Source organism: Chiloscyllium punctatum, chromosome 13 (assembly GCF_047496795.1).
Source record: "Chiloscyllium punctatum isolate Juve2018m chromosome 13, sChiPun1.3, whole genome shotgun sequence".
NCBI lineage: Eukaryota > Metazoa > Chordata > Chondrichthyes > Orectolobiformes > Hemiscylliidae > Chiloscyllium > Chiloscyllium punctatum.
Window position 1 is genome coordinate 80,708,665 of NC_092751.1, and position 23,890 is coordinate 80,732,554.

Here is a 23,890-nt window from a genome sequence, read left to right on the forward strand (position 1 = left end):
AACTTGACATTGTGTTCCCCAATTTTAACTTTTCCATGGATTTGTTGAGTGGTTGAGGAATTAGTAGGGTGGTGGGTGGAGGGGGGGGGGGGGGGGGGGGGGGGGGGGTTGCGGGGGTGGGGGGAAGGGTGGGAGGGAACGTGATTTTGCGCACCATATCGTTATTTGGGACTGTCATTAGGAAGCTCATCCAGCATTCACCTTCTGATGTCCCAAGATTTTCATGAGGGCAGGCGGGAATCGTTCATTCGGAAGCCTGGGTCCTGTAACGAGTCTCCCTTTCTCATATGGTTGCATAATTCTCAGTTTGCACCAGAGATTGGCACAGCTCATGGGGCGAGTGGGCAACAGGTTCATGCACCAGCCCAGCCAACCAACCAGTGCCTTCCAGTGTCCTGGCGCCATATTTACAGGACAGCCGTGCTACCATTTGCTCATTGGAAGCACAGGGTATCTCTGTATGTTGATCTTCATAACCAGAGGATTCAAATACAGAAGAAGGAATATCTTGCTGCAGATGTACAGGGATTACTGAGACCGCACCTAGAATATTGGCATTTTTGGCTTCCTTGTCTGAGGGGGGGGATGTTCTGGCGAGGAAGGGTAAGCAACAAAGGTTTGACCAGACTGATTGCTGGCATGGCAGGGCTGACACAGTCAGAAGGACTGGATTGGGTAGGGCTATATTCAAGGAGCTTAGAAGAATGAGGAGGATCTCATAGAAACCTACGGAAGTCTAACAGGTTAAATTCAGGAAGGATGTTTCCAATGACTGAGGAGCTCAGGAGCAGGGTCACAGTTTAAGAATACAAGGCAAACAAATTAGGACTGAGTTGAGTCTTCACACAGAGAGTGGTGGGCCTGTGAAATTCTCCAGGAGAAAGTGAGGACTGCAGACGCTGCAGAGTCAAAGTTGAAAAGTATGGCGCTGGAAAAGCACAGCAGGTCAGGAGAAAAAGAGTCGACGTTTTGGGCATAAGCCCTTCATCAGGAATGTGGAGGGGGAAGGGGGGGGTTGAGAGATAAATGGGGTGGTCGGGCTAGGGGGAAGGTCGGCGGGAAGGCGATAGGTGAGTGCAGGTAGGGAGTGATTGTGATGGGTCAGTGTTCTGTGCCACAGAAAATTGTTGACGCCAAAACATTGAACATTTTCAAGGAGTTCGATATAGTTCTTAGGCTTAAATTGATCAAAGGCTTTGGGGCAAAAGCAGGAACAGGGGACTGAGCTGGGCGATCAGCCATGATCAGATTGAATGACAGATGAGGTTCAAAGGGCCAAATGGCCTACTCCTGTTCCTAAACAAATGAGAGAAACGATTCCCTCTGGCAGCTGGGACATTAAGGTCATGGATTTAGATTCGATTAGATTCCCTAGATTCCCTACAGTGTGGAAACAGGCCCTTCGGCCCAACAAGTCCACACCGACCCTCCGAAGAGTAACCCACCCAGACCCATTTCCCTCTGACTAATGCACCTAACAGTATGAGCAATTTAGAATGGCCAATTCACCTGATCTAATTTATGAAAGAATTAGAGGGAAAATGAGAAGGCTTGTCTTCACCAATAGGCTGTGTCAGGCTGGTGTTAGCCATGGCTCAGTTGGGAGCACTCTCACTTCTGAACCTGAATGTGTTGCTTTCACTTCCCACTCCAGACAGTTGAACACAAGAACCCTAGCAGACTCTCTGAATGGGATTTCCACTTGCTGGAGGGAATCGGCATATAATTTAAAGGAGTAAGGATAGGTCATTCAACCCATCGAGTCTGCTTCCCCATTCATGGCTGATCTGATAATCCTCAACTCCATGTTTCCCTCACTGATTAAAAATCACTCCGGCAGTCTTGAATATTCTTAATGACCCAGCCTCAACAGCACTGCATGGTAAAGAGTTCCACAGCTTCACAACTCTGTGAAAGGAGAAATTCCCTCCTCATCTCTGTCCTGGATATACGATGTTTACCAACCCCCTCCTCCCCACCTTGCACACACCCTCCCCTTGCCACTGGAGAATGTGCAGGCATGACAGACAGGGGCCCCATGGTTTAAAAACATTTTGCTGGAGGTTTTCCAGGCTGTTGGAAAAGGGGCACTGTTCCCTTTCCCCAGGATGGTAGCAGGGGACTAGCCCACCCAGCGGAGGTGGCCTGGACTGAGGTAGCAGCACAGACCACTGGCTGCATTGCTGAAAAAGGCGGAATGAGCTGCTGGTGCTTTGCCAGGCTGTGTGCCAGGGCCGACTTGAAGTCACAGTCTTGAGCACAAAGCATCAAAAGCCTGTGACTGCAGACAGCAAGCACAAGGAGGTGAAGTGGCAAGCATCTGTATCCGAAATGCTGTGTGGGCTGAGTATGTGTGAGCTACTTATAGCTCTGAGTGTTGCACGACTATGGTAGTGTGTCTCACTGTTGTGCCTGGTGATTAAAGCAATGTGGAAAACACTGAAGAAGAATGTGCCCACCGGTTTTTGAGCTTTCTTGAGAACAAGAAATAGTGGGGGATGTAATAGACTTTCAGCAAGGAATTGGAGAGGAAAAGTAAAAGGTGTCTGGTTTTGGTGAGGTCAAGAGATGTCTCAGTCACACAGATGGCATGACACTTGCCATTTTTGTAAGCAATGCTAATTCCCCCAGAGCGAGAAGATTGTGCATTTAACAGCTTTAACTGTTCAAAACACCACAGCAGATTCCTCCTGCCAGTAAAGACAGAAGCCAAAACTGCTGGAAACCAGAGTCAAGATTAGAGTGGTGCTAGAAAGACACAGCTGTTCAGGCAGCATCCGAGGAGAGGAAAACCGACGTTTTGGGCAAAAGCCCTTCATCAGGAATAGAGGCCGGGAGCCTCCAGGGTGGAGAGCCATAGGAAAATCTGTAGCTGAGAATTCTGAGAAGCTACTTCTGAGCCCATCGCCATATCTTGGAATGCTGCGGTTTACCTACAGGGGAATAAATACAAATTCACTCAGACCAGGGAGTAATATCCGACATTAGGATCCGAACGCCTTTCGAGGAAGAAGCCATGAAGCTGACTGGAGCAAGCAGAAATTTGTCTTGTCCAAACACGCAGTGCTTATGGCTCATCTGCTACTCCCAATTGCACATGGAGAAGCAACACATTATGCAATATATTGTGGAAGGGGAGTGTCTCATACGGCACGGTGGCTCAGTGGTTAGCACTGCTGCCTCACAGTGCCAGGGACCCAGGTTCAATTCCAGCCTCAGGCAACTGTATGTGTGGAGTTTGCACATTCTCCCCGTGTCTGTGTGGGTTTCCTCCGGGTGCTCTGGTTTTCTCCCACAATCCAAAGATGTGCAGGTTAGGTGAATTGGCCATGCTAAATTGCCCATTGTGTTAGGTGAATTAGTCAGAGGGAAACCGGTCTGGGTGGGTTACTCTTCAGAGGGTCGGTGTGGACTTGTTGGGCTGAAGAGCCTGTCCACACTGTAGGGAATCTAATCTTCATGGTTTCCAGTGTCACCTTTGGAGCTCACTCCAGACATAATAGAACAACATAAAAGCTAGGAGGAGGAGCAGGAGTTCAGCCCCTCCAATCTGTTCCCTCTGGATGAAAAAGATTCTCCTCATCTCAGGCCTAAATAGCCTACTCCATATCCTTAAATCCTTAGTGAAGAGTTCAAGTTGTGAGGCAAATGGCCTGTGAAGAGTTTGACTGGAAAGAAACTCCTTAGTGAAGCTCCAAAAGCTAGTGTTTTCAAATAAATCTGTTGGACTGTAACCTGGTGTCGTGTAATATTTGACCTTGTCCAACCCTGTCCAACCCAGTCCAACACTGGCACCTCCAAACCAGGTCTGTAAAGAGTTTGATCTATGCAGCATTTGGTCTGTGAATTCTATTTTGGAGATAGTTTGGGTTAACAGAAGAAACATTGAAAAACTTTGCTTAATTTGTAACAGATGTCCTGAATATTGGAGGCACACTGAAGGTGTCCCACTGCATTTGGTGTGAGATATAAATGGAACTCAAGTGTGACAATGATTTGATTTTCTTTCGATGGCCTCTTCACAAACTGTTGAATTGCCTGATATTTCGCCGACTTAATGACTCAATTTGTCATCTCAATGTTCACAGTCACCTGCTCAGTCAGCTCTGAATTCTCAGAATGATTTTGCAATAGGCCATTTGGAAAGGGAAAATGATGTTATTTTGAAATTGAAAAACATGGCCCCAGCACAGAGAGGTGCTGTAACACAAAGTGATTGGTCTGACAGAAGATAGAACTTATCTCAAATCTTTCAAAAATCTCAAGATGTTGCATAGGCAGTGCAATACTTTTGAAGTGTAACCTCTGGAGTAACGTACTGAATCACAGAGCTAATTTGCATGGACCGAGTGCCACCAATACCAATATGATAATAAACCATTTATCAAACTAACTGATGCTGCTTGGGATGCATAAATTTCAGCAAGAGCACAACTGAGCGTGGAATGATTTATTGTCACATGTGTCTTACAGTGTGAGAAACAGTGAAATACAGTGAAAAGCATTTCAACTGTTGCCACGATCCACTGCCATTTTGAATAGCTTTAAGAATAAGAAAATAAAGTAAAAAGATGTAGCTTAAAGAGAATCTGTCAGTCCTGCACTGCTATCCGTCTTCCAATGCCTCACCGTTGTCGACACTGGACCCAGCCAATATTGAAGTCAGGCACCCCCTTTCCCTGCTGGGCCAATTCTCACTGCTGCCTGCAGTGGACCCACCAACAGCAGCGTGGCATCTCTCTCTCTCTGTTGGGCCCACCTTGTCATTTCACTGTGATACCCTTCCACCACCACCTCACCCACCACCAGTACCAGACCCAACAAACGACGATCCTCAGGTGCCATCTCTCGTGGCTGGGGCTACCCCACTAATGTCACCATTGCTAATGTAGCAGCCACCGATGCCAATGCCAGGCCTCATGTCCACCCTGGAAAGTAAGTAGTGGCCCACTCGAGTCCACACTGGGCTCACTCAAGTCTGTGCTGGGCCTACTTGGGGCAGCACGGTGACTCAGTGGTTAGCACTGCTGCCTCACAGCATCAGGGACAGTTTGTTTCCCACCTCAGGTGACTCTGTGTGGAGTTTGCATATTCTCCCCATGTCTGAGTGGGCTCCCTCCGAGTGCTCCAGTTTCCTTCCACAATCCAAAGATGTGCAGGTTGGGTGAATTGGCCATGCTAAGTTGCCCATAGTGTTCAGGAGTATGTAGGTTAGGTGCATTAGTCAGGGGCAAATGTAGAGTAATAGGGTAGAGGAATGGGTCTGGGTGGGATACTGTTTGTAGGGTCGTTGTGGACTTGTTGGGCCAAATGGCCTGTTCCCACACTGTAGTGATTCTATGTGGGGATTCTATCTCTATTTGCCAGTACCAATGCTGTCCAGGCTCAGGAGAAAAGCTAAGGAAAGGAAAGAAGAAAAAAAAGACAGGAAATGAGAAAAATGGAAAAGAAAAGCAGTCGGAATGAATGAGCCCCGTCTCAGGAGCCAAACTCCGCCATCTTGATGTTGTAGAACTGTGTTCCTCTGAATAGTGGCTGTGGGATCTGTTTGACTCACCTGAGAGAACAGCTATGGCTTCATGTAGGATCTGTAGTGAAGTCAGCACCTTTGGAAAGCAGCACTCTGTCCTGCATTGGAGTATCAGCCTCGATGATCTGTTCAGATCTCTGGGGTACGACTTGCTTCTACAAGGATGTAACACTTCCAACTGAAGGAAGACATTTACTGTAAATTCCACAGTAATTGTGTTGGGTCTGTTCAAGTTAAGGCAACCATTTGGCTCCTGTGACATTGACCAAGATTGCTCCCTTAAACCATTCAATTTCCAATCTTTTAATCTCTGCAAGCATGCTATTGGGTCTGCAGCAGCTTACTTACAGAAAATCTTTGTGGAACGCATTCTGAAAATCGAGTCAAAACTGTCATTTAAAAATAATTCATTCTTTTTGTAAATCTCTCCTTTGGAAAGTGACGTTTTGCTCCATGAGGACAGAGGGCAGCTGGGAACTAAACATAACCCCATCATTTTGAGGATTAGTCACCCCACTCCATTGTTTGCAGGCATCTGACATAGTTCACAGCTATGGAATCCCAAAAACGTGGAGGCAGGCTATTTGGCATCGAGTCCACACTCACTCTTCAAAGAGCATCCCATCCTATCCCTGCAACCCTGGATTTCCCATGGCTAACCCACCCAGCCTGCACAATGTCCCATGGCCGATCGGTCTAACCTGCACATCTGGGAGGAAACCGGAGAACCCAGAGGAAACCCATGCAGACATGGAGAGAATATGCACACAGTTGCCCAAGGCTGGAATCGAACCTGGGTCTCTGGTGCTGTGAGGCAGCAGAGCCACCATGCTGCTCACAGGAGTCTGCTGAGGTCAATTAAATCTAATAAACCTTCAGGGGTGGCAGGGAAATTGGGAAGGAGATAGTCTCCCAGTCACTGGGTTGGGAAGGGTGATGCTCCTCAGTTGGGCCTCATAATGTTTTACATCGGCCCAGATATGGTCCTGCTGAAGAGTCCTGCCTGAAACATCGACTCTCCTGCTCATCTAATGCTTCTTGACTGAGTTTTCCAGTTCCACATTTTATCAACTCCGACTTTCCACCATCTGCAGTCCTTACTACCTTCAAGCTACAGACCATGCTACCAAAGGGACCTATGTCCTGACCCCCTCCCATATCTGCACAATGCATTTTGTTGATCTCTTAGTGTTTGCCATCATTTGTAACCCATCCCTAACTAGTCTTGAACTGAGTGGCTTGTGAGGCCAGTTCTGAAGGTGGTCAACAACAGTTTGTGTGAATAGTCCACCACATTGCCTTAGATTAGATTAGATTCCCTACAGTGTGGAACCAGGCCCTTTGACCCAACAAGTCCCTACTGACCCTCTGAAGAGAAACCCATCCCCTATATTTAGGCCTGACTAATATGTCTAACACTACAGCCAATTTAGCGTGGCCAATTCACCTAACCTGCACATTTTTGGACTGTGGGAGGAAACCGGAGCACCCGGAGGAAACCCACACAGACACAGGGAGAATGTGGAAACTTCACACAGACAGTTGCCTGAGGCGGGAATTGAACTCAGGTCCCTGGTGCTGTGAGGCAGTAGTGCTAACCACTGAGCCACCAGACTGGTTAAGGACAGCATATGTTTTTTCAACAATGGATGATGACTGTAATTTCAACTAGATTTCAAATTCGGATCTTATTGAATTTAAACTCTACCAGCTGACACGATAGGATTTGAACCAGTGACTCCTGAGAATGAGAATGAGTATCTGGTCTGTGACACCAGTGTGCCACTGTCCAGCCCCTCCAGTATTGGCGAGAGAGTATTGCCATGTTGAAATGCCCTCTGTCACAGTTACCCTCCACTGCAGCCTACAGTTGGAAATCCTCTGATCTATCCTCTGGATGAGAAGCCATCCACATGTCCTTAATTAACAGTCTGTTCTGGTCCATCCACGTTGATGCAACGGTCAAGAAAGCACAATAATGCCTCTACATCCTCAGGAGACTAAGGAGGTTTGGCATGTCCATAAAGAGTCTGACCGATTTGTATAGATGCACCATAGAAAGCATTCTATCCCGATGCATTCGCTATTTGCTATGTCAACTGCTCTGCCCAGGATCTTAAACAATTATGTGAAGTTACGAACACAGCCCAGTCCATCACACAAGCCAACCTCCATCCATTGACTCCATCTATACCTCTGACTGTCTTGGGAAGGCGGCCAGCATCATTAAAGACTCCTCTCACCCCAGTTACAATCTCTTCCAACCTCTTCTGTTGGGCAGAAGATTTCAAAGCTGAAACACACGGACTAACAGAGTCAAGAACAGCTTCTTCCCTGCTGTCATGAGACTTCTGACCGGACCTCTCAAATTTCAAATTTAATGTTGACCTCACTGGTTGTGGACCTTCTGTGCAGCCATAACATTGTTCTATTACCCAACTACGCTTTGTATGGTATGACCTGCCTGTACTGCACGCAAAACAAACTTTTTCACTGTACCTAGTACATGTGACAATAGTAAATTAAATCAAATCAAATCAAAATTAGACTGTAGAGCCAAATCCAGGCCAATTAAGAGGACATTTGTACATACAAACATCCAAATTAAAATTGGAAACAGTCCAATTGGCCCCTGAAGGCTGTTTTTTCCATTCAATAAAATCATGGCAGAGTGGAGTACAGTCAGTTCTGCTATACCGCAGTAGTTCGGTCCTGTGCAATCCCTATTATGTGAAAGTTGTCTAATAGCAGCACCACTGAAACTAATGGGGCCAGAATCGTGTAATAACCAATACACACTTTAAAACTTCGTGCTTTCGAAACAGTGTCCCCAATTCGTCAACTGTGTTATAGTGAATTCATGTTAGCAAAACATATGTTATAGCTCATTCCCTGTTACTTCTGGTTTGCTATCTGTGACACATTTCATCCCCTTGTTTACCAAGAAGCTACCTGCCTCAGCCTTAAAAAGCTTCAAAGGTCTTGCTCCCACCAAATACTCACAATCCTCAAAATAAAACTCTTCAATTTGCCTTAATTGGGCAACCGAAAACAGAAACAGAACTTACTGGAAAAGCTCAGCAGGTCTGGCAGCATCTGTGGAGAGAAATCAGAGTTAACGTTTTGGGTCCAGTGACTCTTCCTCAGAACTGGGCAGCCCCTTATTTTGAAGCTGACTGTTTTTCACAGGAGTTGACTTCAGGGTGAGGTAATGATCATAGCCACTGTTTCTTACCCCAGGAATGTCATGCCAATCATTACAAAGTCCGGCCTCTTTGGGACAATCATCTTTTACAGTCCTGCAATCTTATGATGTGAAGATTCTTGGTCTCTGATTTCCAGTTAGGGCAATCTACAGTATTACATATACAGCCGGTAATTCCAATTAAAAGGCAAGCACCAACACAGAAGTGGTGGCCTGAATAGCCTCTAATTATTGTGCAAGTACAACACAGCTGTTGTGGACCCAAAATATAAACTGCATGATTGCCGTATCACATTTAGAAGAAATCTTCTACTTTATTCCTATTCTTAACAAGCAAGAAGATTTAAGTTAAAAATGAACTTCTTTCATGATCCATGAGAACCCTACAAATCATATTTGCAATATATCAAACCATTTTAAGATTAGACTTCCTTTGTTCTACAATCTTAATTCATTTTCCTCACTTTTAGTTCAAGTTCAGAGGCGTAAAACACCCCTAGAATGGGAGTGCAGTCATTTCTGAATCACTCAAAAATGGGTCACTGGTGTTTAAAATTATCATACATTTAATATGACTAGTGTCTATTAATTACAGTATCTTTAATACACAATTATAATTTCTACAAGAGAAAGAACATTGCACAAAGAGGCTTGAAATCTAGGCCTTTTATTTGTGGAATTAGAGGGCACATCTTCACAAAGCTTGCGGACTATCGAGACTCTCCGTCGCTAAAAAGGGTTTAGCTGTTGAAGGGGGTGGGGGGGCTCAGATTTCAAGTTTGAGATCAAGAGATTTCATTTTAAACACTCAAGGTTCTGGAAAGTGCTCCGCAGGTTCAAGAAGAACTGTAGAGTTGGCTCTGATCTTACCTTTGAGCTGGGGCTGAGGTTGGGGAGTATCAGGGTTCAGGTTAGGATCAGGGAACCCCTAAGACAGGGTATCACAAGGGACCTGCTGAATTTAACTGTTTCTGTTCTGCATTCGACTACAGAGTGGATGTTGGGAAGATGTTTCAATTGCAGGAGAGACAAGGATCCGAGGGAACAGCCTTAGAGTAAAGAGAAACCTTTTAGAACAGAGATATGGAGGAACGTCATTCGCCAGAGAGTGGTGAATCTGTGGAATTCATTGCTGCAGAGGGCTGTGGAGGTCAGGCCATTAAGTGTATTTAAGGTAGAGTTAAATAAGTTCTTGATTGCCAAGGAAATCAAAGGTTACAGGGAGAAAGCGGGAATTGTGGTTGAAAAAACTATCAGCCATAATCAAATGGCAGAGCAGACCTATTGTCCCCAAAGACCTAGCTTCTGCTCCGATGGTGTTATGGTCTTATTTTCCCCACTCCAGGCAGAGAGATTGAGATCTGGCAAGTGGGCTTTTGGAGTCAGGCTGTAGCTGGGCTGAGATTAAGGGGAGAGAGGGTACGAAGGAGGAGGAAGGATCGTAAAGGCAGAGTAGGTTCGGGGAAGGAAGATTGAGAAGAAAGATGCAAGGTCAGGGTTGAGGGAAGATCAGTGTCCATTAGGCCAGCAGGAGATTGGAAAGGTCAAGGAGAGATGTACTGAAAGAGTCAGAGTATAGGGTGGGTGAAAAGATTAACTCAACCTAGCGTGAGAAACAAACCTTGTGCCCTTTGGCCACTGGGTTCACCAAAATCTGTTAGGTATAGTTAACCAAGTAAGGGGAAGTTTAGTGTGGTTAACGTGTGCGAATATTTAAACAAGCAGCTCGTCTCTGAATGAGAGCAGATTGCTTCTCCATTGAATCTGCTAAGTGGACAGGTTGAACATTAAGTTTCAGATTTTTAAACATTTTTATAACTTCTCCAACCCCAGGACTGCCTTTGTTCATGGTTTAAAGTCTTCCTCAATATTTCAGGTTGATGACCTTATATCAGAACTGAATTTTGAGAGTTTTTTTTAATGAGGGAAAGATAGCAAAAGAGATGGAGCAGTGGCAGGTAAATAGAGTTGATGTACACATCAACCACAATCCAATCAATGTTTGAACAGGCTCCAAAGGCTGAATGGCCTCTTTCTCTTCCTGATATGTCCACCTGACAGTGACAAGTATCGCTGCTGCTTCTTTAGGCCTGTATAATACTGGAACTAGTTTTTCCAAAGCTGCCAATCCTGTGGAAATGGTTTACTGCTCAACTTGTCCAACTAGGCCGAGGGGCCGTAATTTTATCCCCTGCAAAGCTGAATGTCACAATAACCACATGAACATAATGCAGCAGGCAATTTAAATTTCTCTCCTTATGAATGAGTCAGTCAGTGAAGTCCAGCTGCAGATGATCACTTGAACTTGGATCATTTGGGGTTATTTGGAGCCAAGCGCCAACAGAGTCTGTTAAACAGGTCTCTACTGGAACGAGTTAAACCAGCAGTTAAACTGGTCCCAACTACAACAAGCACATTAGGCCTTTCTGTAATCTGTTGTTTGCCAATTTTCTGGTCGACAACAGGTTATTCTAGTATCATATTAATCAAGGTTTTTTAACATGTAACTCCTGCCGGGCTGCCACAGTAAAATTTGAATTTACCTTTCCCAATTTTTAGGTCAGCTTCTAAATCACAAATCCAGAAAACATAATTACTTTGTAACTGACCGCTAATGAGACATAATCCTGATGAGACACAGTCCCAATGAGACACAGTCTTGATGTGACACATCCTCTAGCTAGCTGATGGCAGTGGAAGAGCAGGGACAGCCCTTCTAGCTTCAACCTGTACTCTTCTGCCCTAACCATTCCTCCTCTCCGTCTGTTAGAGACACTTTGCTTTCAAAATCCAATGCATTTGTCATTTTAAAAATCAGACTGGGCTCATTAGATTTTCAAATTAAAGCAAGTTGAATTCTGACAGCAGGACATCCCTCGTCTGAACTTTGTTGATGAGGTAACAGGAAACTGAGAGAGTGGAACATAAGAACGAGGAGCAGTACTAACCATTCATCCCCTCTGCCCATCTCTATCATTTTCGATACGATCATGGCCGAGCTGAACTCCATTTTCCTACCCGCTCCCAATAACCCTTTTAGCCCGTTACTGCTTAAAAATCTGCCTGTCTTCTGCTTAAATTTACTCGGTGTCGGAGCATCCACTGCACTCTGGGGAGGCACAGAGACAGATAGAGCCTTTGTCTCCAATCCAGAAATCAATTTGTCTTTTTCTCAAGACGGAATTCACCCTGTTCACCTTTTCTTTTTCTCTCCCCTTTCTCTCTCAGCTTGGCATGTTTTTTTGAAGTTTGGAAAACAGTAAGCATAAAGTGAATTTAACAATTGGCGTCTGTCGATTCCACGGGCACAAATACACACACGCGTTCAGCTGCATTTGTGTTCAGCATCTCCATTTAAAAAACACTTTTGAAAGGGATAAGCACTTTGTCTGAACCATGCTACATTTGTGGTCTTGCAAATTTAAAATGCATATTTTTGCAAATCTTCCACCCTCTGAGCTTCCGGCTTAACTGGTTTTATTACTTTGAAAACCTTGGGCTGTTTATCCTGCCATTGTTCAATTAATTTAAATACCTGGGGAACAACACCCACTCTGCCTGTCCTCTCTGTGCCTCTCCTGCTGCTCCCACTGAAGTCCTGAAAACTCAGGCCATCAAAGGCACCTGGAAATGGGCAGGCAGGAGTAGAATGGAAGAGGAAATGCTGAAACACTAATGGGACGAGGAGAAGTGTCAAAAAACACAAGGAGAAGACTAAGAAGTGATTAAAAAAAAAGGTATGTGAAAACAACCTGCAAGTTAAATAAGGATAATAGTGAAAGTGTTCATAAACATATGACTGAGAATTGGTGCAGAGGGCAGGTTTCAGATTTTTAGATCATTGGGATCTTTTCTGGGACAGAGGTGACCTGTTCAAGGGGAACTGGCTGCACCTGAATTGGAGGGCGACCAGTATCTTTTCCAGGCAGGTTTGCTAGTGCTACAAAGGAGGGTTTAAACTAGATTGGCAGGGGTGGGGGGTGGGTGGGGGATCTGAATAGCAGGGAGGCAGGAGCAAGGCTGGAAAGAGATAGAGTAATCAGAAATAGTAAGTTGAAGAGACAGGTTAAGCTGGTACACGACAGAGAGTGAGGAATGCCTCTTAAAATGCATTTGTTTCAATGCAAGAGGGCTGACAGGTAAGGCCGATGAGCTCAGGACATGGATATGGATATTATAGCCATTATAGAAACATGGCTAAGGGAGGGGCAGGACTGGCAGCTTCATGTGCCAGGGTATAGGTGCTTTGAGCAAGACAGAGATGTTGGAAAGAGGGGAGGGGGGAGTTGCATTTTTGATGAAGGTGAGCCTCACAGCAGCAATCAGAGATGAAATAACTGAGGGATCATCCAGGGAGACTTTGTGGGTGGAGCTAAGAATTTAGAAGAGGATGTGATGTTATTGGAGTTGTACTACAGGCCCCCTCAATGAAAATTAGAGGAACAAATATACAGGGAGACTGGGGAGACTTGCAGGAGCAATAGGGTTGGCATAGTAGGGGGATTTTAATTTTCCTAGCATGTAGTGGGATTGCCAGAGCGTTAAGGGCTTAGATGGGGTGGAATTTGTTAAGAGCGTTCAGGAAAGTTTCCTCAAGCAATATATAGAGGATCCTACTCAAGAAGAGTCTTGGGAAATAGGGCAGGACAGATGATGGAGGTGACAGTGGGGGAACACCATAGTTCTATTAATTTTAAAATAGTTATGGAGAGGAACAAAACTGGTCCACAGATTCAAGATCTAAATTGGGGCAAGGTGAAATTTGGTGGAATTAGACAGGAGCTTGCAGGAGTTGATTGGAGTAGTTTGTTTACAGGTAAAGGGACCTTCACCAAGTGGGAGGCCTTTAAAAGTGAAATAGCTAAAGCTCAAAGTCTGTATGTTCCTGTGAGGGTGAAGGGCACGGTTGGGAGGAATAGGGAACCCTGGACGACAAGAGATATTGAGGCTTTGACTAGAAAAAAGGAAAAGGTACAGGCAGGTGGGATCAAGGGAATCCCTGGAGGTTTCTAGAGGATACAGGAGTTTACTGAAGAAGGAAACCAGGAGGGCAGAAAAGAGGCATGGGATAGTCTTGCCTGAGAAGATTAGGGTGAATCCAATGAGGTTCTTTTAATATATTAAACAAAAAAGAATAACTAGAAAGAGAATAGGGCCCCTCAAGGACCAAAGTGGACATGTATTTGTAGAACCTTAGGATATGTCCTCGGGGTTTACCATGGAGAAAGACATGAAGACTTGGGAACTTAGGGAAGTTAGCGGTAATGTCTTGGGACAATCCATATCACAGTAGAGGAGGTGGTGGATGTATTAGAATGTATGAAGGTTGATAAATCTCCTGGTCCTGACCAGATATATCCAAAAACACCGCAAAACACTAGAGAGGAAATTGTGGGGGCCCTGGCTGATATTTTTGCATCATCGTTAGCCAAGGGCAAGGTCCCGAAAGACTGGAGGGTTGCGAATGTTCTACCCTTATTCAAAAAGGGCTGCAAAGAAAACCTGGGAACTATAGACCTTAACATCTGGGGTAGATAAGTGACTTGAGAAGATTCTGAGGGATAAGATGTACATGCATTTGGAAAGGCAGAATTTGATTAGGAGTAGTCAGCATGTATGTGGGAGATCATGCCTCACAAATTTGTTAGAGTTCTTTGATGAAGTGACCAGGAGGGTTGATGAGGATGGATTTCAGTAAAGTCTTTGATTCGGTTCCACATGGTCGGCTGCTATGGAAGGTTAGATCGCATGGAATCCAGAGGGAACTGACAAATTAGATACACAATTGGCTTGATGGTAGGAAGCAGAGGGTAATAATGGAAGGATGCTTGTTGGACTGGAGGCCTGTGACTAGCGGAGTGTCTCACGGGTCATTGTTGGGCCCATTGCTGATTGTTATCTATATCAATGGTATGGATGAGAATGTTAAAAATCACACAACACCAGGTTTAGCCCAACAGATTTATTTGGAAGTGCTAGCTTTCAGAGCACTGCACCTTCACCAGGCAATTCCTTCACATCTACCTGATGAAGGAGCAGTGCTCTGAAGGCTAGCACTTCCAAATATAACTACTAGACTAAAACCTGGTGTTGTATGATTGTTAACCTTGTCCTCCCCAGTCCAACACTGGCATCTCCACATCTTGGATGAGAATGTCACAAGGCATGATTAATAAGTTTGCAGATGACGCTAAAATAGGCGGTATCGTGGACAGTGAGTAAGGTTTTCAGAAATTGCCTCAGGACCTTGATCAGTTGGGGAAGTGGGCCAATAAATGGCAAATAGAGTTTAATGTAGATAATTGTGAGGCCTTGCATTTTGGAAAGTCAAATCGAGGTAGGTGTTTCATGGTGAATGGTAGTGCCTTAAGGAGTGTAGTGGAACAGAGGAACCGGGAGTTCACGGTCAAGGTTCTCTGAAAGTGGAGTCACAGGTAGACAGGGCAGTGAAGGCGGCTTTTGGCACATTGGCCTTCATCAGTCAGGGCATTGAGTATAGAAGTTGGGAAGTTATGTTGCAGTTGTACAGGATGTTGGTGAAGTTGCACTTGGAGTATTGTGTTCAGTTATGGTCACCTTGGAATGATATTACTAAACTGGAAAGAGTGCAGAAGAAATTTACAAGGATGTTTCCTGGATTCAAGGGTCTGAGTGAAAGGGAGAGGTTGGACAAGCTGAGTCTTTTTTCTTTAGATTGTAGGATATTAGGAGGGATCATGAGAGCCATGGATAGGGTGAATGCAATCAGTCTTTTTCCCATGGTTGGGGAATCAAGGACTAGAGAACATCCGTTTAAGGTGAGAGGGGAATGAATAAAAGGGAATCTGAGGGGTATTTAATTTCCACAGAGGGTGGTACACGTATGGAATGAGCTCCCAGCGGAAGTGATTGAGGTGCATACATTAACAACATTTAACAAGCATCTGGACAAATACACAGATAGGAAAGGATTAGAAGGATATGGGCCAAGTGCAGGGAAATGTGGATTGACATTTTGGTCAGTGTTGGCGTGCTGTTGGACTTTATGACTCTATGACTTAATCAAAATGTAACTACTGCAATAAAAATAAACATCAGGCCCACTAATGTCCTTTTGGGAAGGAAATCTGCCATCCTGACCTTGTCCGGCCTACATGTGACTCCAGACCCACGGCAATTTGGTTGAACCATAAATCAATTAGGAATGCTGCCCTAGCTAGTGGCACTGAAATCCCCTGAATTATGATGGAAATTAAGGGTGCAGTACCAGGTATCCCAACCTCTGGGCTGACATGTTCAAGTCCTGCCTCCCTCAGATGTGTGCCATAATGTGTCGGAACAGGTTCATTAGAAGTAATTTTAAACTTGAAAAAGATTTACTACATGAACCAAGTTTGCTGGGTTTTTTTGGCCTATGTCTCACCTATCACCAGCAAAGGCAAGTGAGAATAATAGTTATGAAGAGAGATTGGACAGACTGGGGTTGTTTCCCTTGGAACAGAGGAGACCGAAGGGGGAACATGACTGAGGAGTATCAAATTATGAGGGGCATTGATAGGGTAGACAGGAGGAATGGAGGAATTGATGAATAAAAAGGGTGAAGATGGCATAGATTTAAGACAACGGGCAGGAGGTTTAGAGAGGGTGTGAGGAAAAATCTTTCCACCCAAGAGATAGTGGGAATCTGGAACTCACAGCCTGTAAGGGAAGCACTCACAATATTTAAGAAGGAAGGAGGGCAAATTTCCTTCCCTAAAGGACATTATGTTTATTTTTATTGCAGTAGTTAGATGTGCACTTGAAATCCCAGTCCCAAGCCTCCAACACGGCACCGCCCTCCCGACCTGTCCTATCTATCTGCTCCACCCTCCTCTCCCACCTATCAGCTTCTCCCTCACCTTCATCTACCTATTGCATTCTCACCTACCTACCCCCCCAACTCCACCCTGCGCCCATTTATCTTTCAGCCCTCACGGCCCACAAGCCTCATTCCTGATGAAGGGCTTATGTCTGAAACATTGATTCTCCTGCTGCTCAGATGCTGCCTGACCTGCTGTGCTTTTCCAGCACCACACTCTCGACTCTAAGCTCCAGCATCTGCAGTCCTTAGTTTCTCTGAGTGCACTTGTGATGCCAAGCAAAGAAGGCTATGAACCAAATGCTGCAAAATGGCATCAGAATAATTAAGCGGTTGTTCTTGATGGGCACACAGACTCGATGGACCAAAGGGCCTTTTTCTGTGCTGATCATTTTGAATCTAGGTGGTATGGGTTGGCATGGATGGGACCCAAGGAATGTATGGATGGGTTGGAACTGAAGGGCTGTTTTATATATTTTTTTGAAAACCTTCAATAATGTGCCAGTAATGGGCACACATCTTCTGCTCAGCTTGCCTTGTACCCGGTATCCCACACCCCCACTCTGAGTTTGCTGTACTACCTAGCCCTCCATCATCCCCTCCCCCACCCTTGGCTAAAGATCTGAGGTCCTGGCAGCCATCTTTACAACTTAGACTTCTGGAATTGGGACCTTTTCCAACTGCGCACTGTTGACAATCCAGGCTGTAAGTGGGTGAAGCTATTCAACTTTGTGAGGTATTACTCAGGCAGTCATTCAGATCCTTATCCACTGTCCACACAGGAACGTTAATAGCCTTCACCTGTCTCTTGCTCAGAGCTTGATTCAAAACTAACCAGAAATCTAATCTGGTCAGCTTTACTGTTCCTCACATCTCGAGAACAACGTGCTCTACATTTACACTAATGGTGAGACCTTATTAAGTTTCCCGTCTATCCAATTGAAGTAACCTGATTTCTGGCTCAGCTTTTCCAAAAGGAATAAAGATGTAGGTACCAGAGGGTGATTACAAAACACTCTGGTTTCATTCTGTATGATTTAAAATATCATTCTTGGAGCATTTACTGAGTGTCCCTAACATTTTTAAATACTGAGTGTCCCTAACTGTTTTAAAATTAGGGTCACCTTTTTAAACAGGGAGGAGAAATCTTTCCTCTCAGAGAATTCATAGAGCCACGGACTCATACAGCATGGAAACAGGCCCTTCGGCCCACCACATCTACGCTGACCAACAAACACTGAACTACACTATTCCCATTTGTCTACACATGGTCCATAGCAGACTATGCCCTGACATTTTAAATGCTCACCCAGAAGCTTTTGAAATGTTCCTCACCATCTCAGGCAGTGCATTCCATGTTTCCACCACCCTCTGATTGAAAACATTTTCCCTCAGATCTCCTCTAAACCATTTGCTCCTCACCTTAAACATATGCCCTTTGGTCTCAGGCACGGTGTGATTTTGGAATTCTGCAGCTCAGAAGGTGGTGTAGGCAGGATCATAGAATATAGAACATCACAGCGCAGTGCAGGCCCTTCAGCCCTCAATGTTGCACTGACCTGTGGAACCAATCTGAAGCCCATCTACCCTACACTATTCCATTTTCATCCATATGCCTATCCAATGACCATTTACATGGGGCAGCACGGTGGCTCAGTGGTTAGCACTGCAGCCTCACAGCGCCAGGGACCCGGGTTCAATTCCAGCCTCAGGCAACTGTCTGTATGGAGTTTGCACATTCTCCCCGTGTCTGCGTGGGTTTCCTCTGGGTGCTCCAGTTTCCTCCCACAATCCAAGAATGTGCAGGTCAGATGGATTGGCCATGCTAAATTTCCCATAGTCATAGGTGCATTAGTCAGACAGAGGGTTTGGAGTGTTGGAGGGTTGGTGTGGGCTTGTTGGGCCAAAGGGCCTGTTTCCGCACTAATCTAATTACCCTTAAAATTGGCAAGTCTACTACTGTTGCAGGCAATGTGTTCCAAGCCCCTATGACTCTCTGAGTAAAGAAACTACCTCTGACATCTGTCCTATATCTATCACCCCTCAATTTAAAGCTATGTTCCTCATGCTAGCTATCACCATCTGAGGAAAAAGGTTTCACTGTCTAACCCTCTAATTATCTTATATGTCTGAATTAAGTCACCTCTCAACTTTCTTCTGTCCAATGAAAACAGCCTCAAATCCCTCAGCTTTTCCTCATATGACCTTTCCTCCATACCAGGCAACATTCTGGTAAATCTCCTCTGAACCCTTCCCAATGCTTCCAGATCCTCCCTATAATGCGGTGACCAGAACTGTACCCAATACTCCAAATGCGGCCACACCAGTGTTTTGTACAGCTGCAGTGTGACCTCATGGTGCTGAAACTCAATCCCTCTACCAATAAAAGCTAATACACCATCTGCCTTCTTAACAACCCTATCAACCTGGGTGGCAACATTTGGGGATCTATGTACATGGACACCGAGATCTCTCTGTTAATCTACACTTACAAGAATGTTAACATTAACCCAGTACTCTGCATTCCTGTTCCTCCTTCTAAAGTGAATGACCTCACGTTTTTCCACAATAAACTCCATTTGCCACCTCTCAACCCAGCTCTGCAGCTTATCTATGTACCTCTGTAACCTGCAACATCCTTCCGCACTATCCACAAATCTACTGACCTTAGTGTCATCTGCAAATTTACTAACCTATCCTTTTACACCCTGATCCAAGTCATTTATAAAAATGACAAACCACAGTGGCCACAAAACAGATCGTTGCGGTATGATACTGTCTTAACTCCCCTTCTTGAACAAAGGGACAATATTTGCTTTCCTCCAGTCTTTTGGCACTATTCCTGTAGACAATGACAACCTAATGATCAAAGCCATAGACTCTGCAACCTCCTCCTAGGCTTCCCAGATAATCTGAGGAAAAATCCCATTCAGCCCAGGGGATTTATCTATTTTCACACTTTCCAGAATTGCTAACACCTCCTTGTAAACCTCAATCTCATCTAGTCTAGTAGCCTGTATCTCAGTGTTCTCCTTGACAACATTGTCTTTTTCCAATGTGAAAACTAATAAAAAATATTCATTTAGCACTTCTTCTATCTCCTCTAACTCCACACACAACTTCCCACTACTACCCTTGATTGGCCCTTATCTTAGTCTAGATTAGAGTGATGCTGGAAAAGCACAGCAGTTCAGGCAGCATCCGAAGAGCTGTGCTTTTCCAGCACCACTCTAATCTAGACTCTGGTTTCCAGCATCTGCAGTCATTGTTTTTACCTTATCTTAGTCTAGTCATTCTTTTATTCCTCATATACCTATAGAAAGCTTTAGGGCTATCTGCCAATGACTTCTCTTGTCCCGTCCTGGTTCTTCTTAGCTCTCTCTTTAGGTCTTTCCTGGTTAACTTGTAACCCTCAAGCGCCCTAACTGAGCCTTCATGTCATATCCTCCTTCTTCCACTTGACAAGAACTCCAACTTCTTTAGTAAACCACAGCTCCCTCGCTCAACCACTTTCTCCCTGCCTGACAGGTACATACTTAACAAGGACACGCAGTAGCTGTTCCTTTAATAAGCTTCATTTTTCAATTATGCCCATCCCCTGCAGTTTCTTTCCCCATCCTATGCATCCTAAATCTTGCTCAATTACATCATAATTGCCTTTCCCCCAGCAATAAATCTTGCTCTGCAGTATATACCTATCCTTTTCCATTGCTAAAGTATACATAACCAAATTGTGGTCACTATCACCAAAGTGCTCACCTACCTCCAAATCTAACACCTGGTCAGGTTCATTACCCAGTACCAAATCCAATGTGGCCCCACCCCTTGTTGGCCTGTCTACATACTGTGTCAGGAAACCCTCCTGCACACATTGGACAAAAACTGACCCATCTAAAGTCCTTGAACTATAATATTTGGAAAATATTTGGAAAATTAAAGAATACCCTATCACTTTCACTCCTATCGAGAATCATCTTTGCCATCCTTTCCTCCACATCTCTGGAACTATTCGGAGGCCTACAGAAAACTCCCAAAGGGGTGACTTCTCCTTTCCTGTTTCTAACCTCAGCCCATACGATCTCAGTAGATGAGTCCTCAAACATCATTTCTGCAACTGTAATACTGTCCTTGACTAACAATGCCACCTCCTCCCCAACACCCACCGCCCCCCCCACCCCTTTAACATTTTCTCTGTTCTTACTGAAACATCTAAATCCCGGAATCTGCAGCAACCATTCCTGACCCTGCTCTACCCATGTCTCCGAAATGGCCACAACATCGAAATCTGGGGTTATATTTTTCATCATATAGTTTCAAGAAGTAGATAGATCCTTGTTTCAGAAGGGAATGAAGAGGTATCGTGGTGGATGGGGTTGTGGGATTCGAATCACTAACAGATCAGCCATGATCTTATTAAATCATGGAGCAGAATTCCTGAGGGGAAGGGCATAATTGAAATATGAAGCTTATTAAAGGAACAGCTACTGCGTGTCCTTGTTAATTCCTCTGTTCGTATGTCTCTGGATCCCCTCGGAAGATGGCGACAGGCTTTGTTTTTGAACCACTACAGTCCCATCTGGTCAGGGGGTCCCACAGTTCTGACTCAGAGTGAGTTCCCAGGATTAAACCAATTCTGATGAAGGAACCTTTGCCAAAGGTTTGAAGGAATACTTCCAAGTAAGAATGCTTTGTGAGTTGAATGGGAACTTGACGGTTTGGATATTTCCACAATCCCTGCTACCCTTGTCCTTTCAGACAGCAGGGATTGTGGGTTTGGAAGTAGCTATTGAAGGAGCCTTAGTGAGTTCCTGCAGACGGTTCTATACATGGAGTACACTGCAGGCAGTGGGGAGGGAGGGAGCATTTAATATATCAAATTGCTTTCTCAGAACTCATACTTGCTCTGTCTACAACATGATGAGAGTCTGAATCAATCATGAGTAAAGGTTTACTTTGAGCAGAAAGCTGTGGCGGGGTGGAAATCAAAGAGAATGGATTCTTCCTGACGCTTTGTTTAATCCCTAAATGGACTGTCCTGTATAAAGTGTTTATTATGGAGATAGAAAACATTTCCTTGGCTCTGAAAGTATCACTTCAAATAAACATATAACCTCATTGTTAAAACCAGACTAATGTCATCAGATTGATTCCTTTCCCCATTATACTCATTGGGTCCCAGTGGGCACTGTGCCCTGAAAATCACCGAGCCTGCAGTGCCTCAGTTAATTAGCTGTCCTTTACCAGTGAGCCTGGACAGTGAGGGGTAGCAACATGGAGATGGCCTCATCAGCCAGTAGGGGGCAGTCACTTGGTGCATGGGCAAGAGTTGAACTGCTGAGTCTCAATTCTACTTTTGAACAAATAACCCTGTTCAGGATCCCCAGCGGGTCCAACCTTGGGACCTTCTGGATGAGTCATAATTATTGACCTTTTAACGTCACCAAGCAACTGAGATTGATGCTTCTGAAAGGAACTGAGGAGGAAGGCACCATCGGTGTTGGACAATTCCTGTATCTGTCAGATGGTGAAATGGGGATTCTACAACACCACCCTTGTTACAGGTTTGGTCAGGGTAATTTGGGAAACCTTTTTTCTAGAATCCCTTGCAAGTGGATAATCACGTGCTCTGTGTGAGCTGATTTCCATTGTGATGTTGAGGCCATGGATAACTTGACAGTGTTAGTGTCCCAAACGAAACGGGTCAGTTTGTAAACCAGCCCCTCCCCAAAGTTACACTGCACAGAAAGAGCGCTGCCAACCCACCAGAGGTGTTCAAGTTCAGCCAAAACAGAACAACACCTAAAGACCAGTCAAATGGTGAGGGTCTGCCTGAAAGAAAGTGGGCGTATCTGAGGTTGTGGGGCAGGGAAGGTGGGCATATGTGGGGTGTGGGGCAAGGGGAGGTGGGCACAGCTGAGGGGAAAGGGAGTTGGGCACATCTGAGGGTCAGGGCTAGGATAGTGGGCACATCTAGGGTAGTCGGGACAAGGTGCTGGGCACATCTGGGGGTTAGGGACTGGGGCAGGGGAGGTGGGCACATCTGGGGGTTGAGACAAGGGGTGGGTACATCTGGGTCAGGGCCTGGGGTGGGGAGGAGGGCACATCTTGGGTCAGGGCCAGGGGGTGGGCACATCTGGGGCAGGGCAATGGGGACAAGGTGCTGGGCCCATCTGGGGGTCAGGGACTTGGGCAGAGTTGGTGGGCACACCTTAGGGTCAGGAACTGGGACAGGGCTGGTGGACACATCTGGGGATCAGGGCAAGGGGTTGCCACATCTGGGGTTCAGGGACTGGGGCAGGGGAGGTGGCCACATCTGGGGATCAGGGCAAGGGGAGCACATCTGGGTGTCAGGGGCAAGGGGTGGGCATATCTGGGGTTCCGGGACTGGACTGGGGAGGTGGTCATATCTTGGGTTCAGGGACTAGGGCAGGGGAGGTGGTCACATCTGGGGATCAGGGACTGGGGTAGGGGAGGTGGTCATATCTGGGGTTTGGGGACTGGGGCTGGGGAGGTGGTCATATCTGGGGATCAGGGACTGGGGTAGGGGAGGTGGTCATATCTGGGGTTTGGGGACTGGGGTAGGGGAGGTGGTCATATCTGGGGTTCAGGGACTGGGGTAGGGGAGGTGGTCACATCTGGGGTTTGGGGACTGGGGTAGGGGAGGTGGTCATATCTGGGGTTCAGGGACTGGGGTAGGGGAGGTGGTCATATCTGGGGTTTGGGGACTGGGGTAGGGGAGGTGGTCATATCTGGGGTTTGGGGACTGGGGTAGGGGAGGTGGTCATATCTGGGGATCAGGGACTGGGGTAGGGGAGGTGGTCATATCTGGGGTTTGGGGACTGGGGTAGGGGAGGTGGTCATATCTGGGGTTCAGGGACTGGGGTAGGGGAGGTGGTCATATCTGGGGATCAGGGACTGGGGTAGGGGAGGTGGTCATATCTGGGGTTCAGGGACTGGGGTAGGGGAGGTGGTCATATCTGGGGATCAGGGACTGGGGTAGGGGAGGTGGTCATATCTGGGGTTTGGGGACTGGGGTAGGGGAGGTGGTCATATCTGGGGTTTGGGGACTGGGGTAGGGGAGGTGGTCATATCTGGGGTTTGGGGACTGGGGTAGGGGAGGTGGTCACATCTGGGGTTTGGGGACTGGGGTAGGGGAGGTGGTCATATCTGGGGTTTGGGGACTGGGGTAGGGGAGGTGGTCATATCTGGGGATCAGGGACTGGGGTAGGGGAGGTGGTCACATCTGGGGTCTGGGGACTGGGGTAGGGGAGGTGGTCATATCTGGGGTTTGGGGACTGGGGTAGGGGAGGTGGTCATA

The 23,890-nt window shown here is 45.9% G+C and overlaps 1 protein-coding gene across 1 annotated transcript in view; it reads left to right on the plus strand.

Moving 5' to 3' along the window:
• The first annotated feature begins 12,303 nt into the window (after positions 1-12,303).
• The window catches only part of LOC140484571 (sorbin and SH3 domain-containing protein 1), a 408,466-nt gene continuing 396,879 nt past the window's right edge, over positions 12,304-23,890 (plus strand). The window contains exon 1 of the mRNA XM_072582966.1: positions 12,304-12,472. The gene's annotated coding sequence lies outside the window, so the exon portion shown is untranslated. The remainder of the gene's footprint in view (positions 12,473-23,890) is intronic.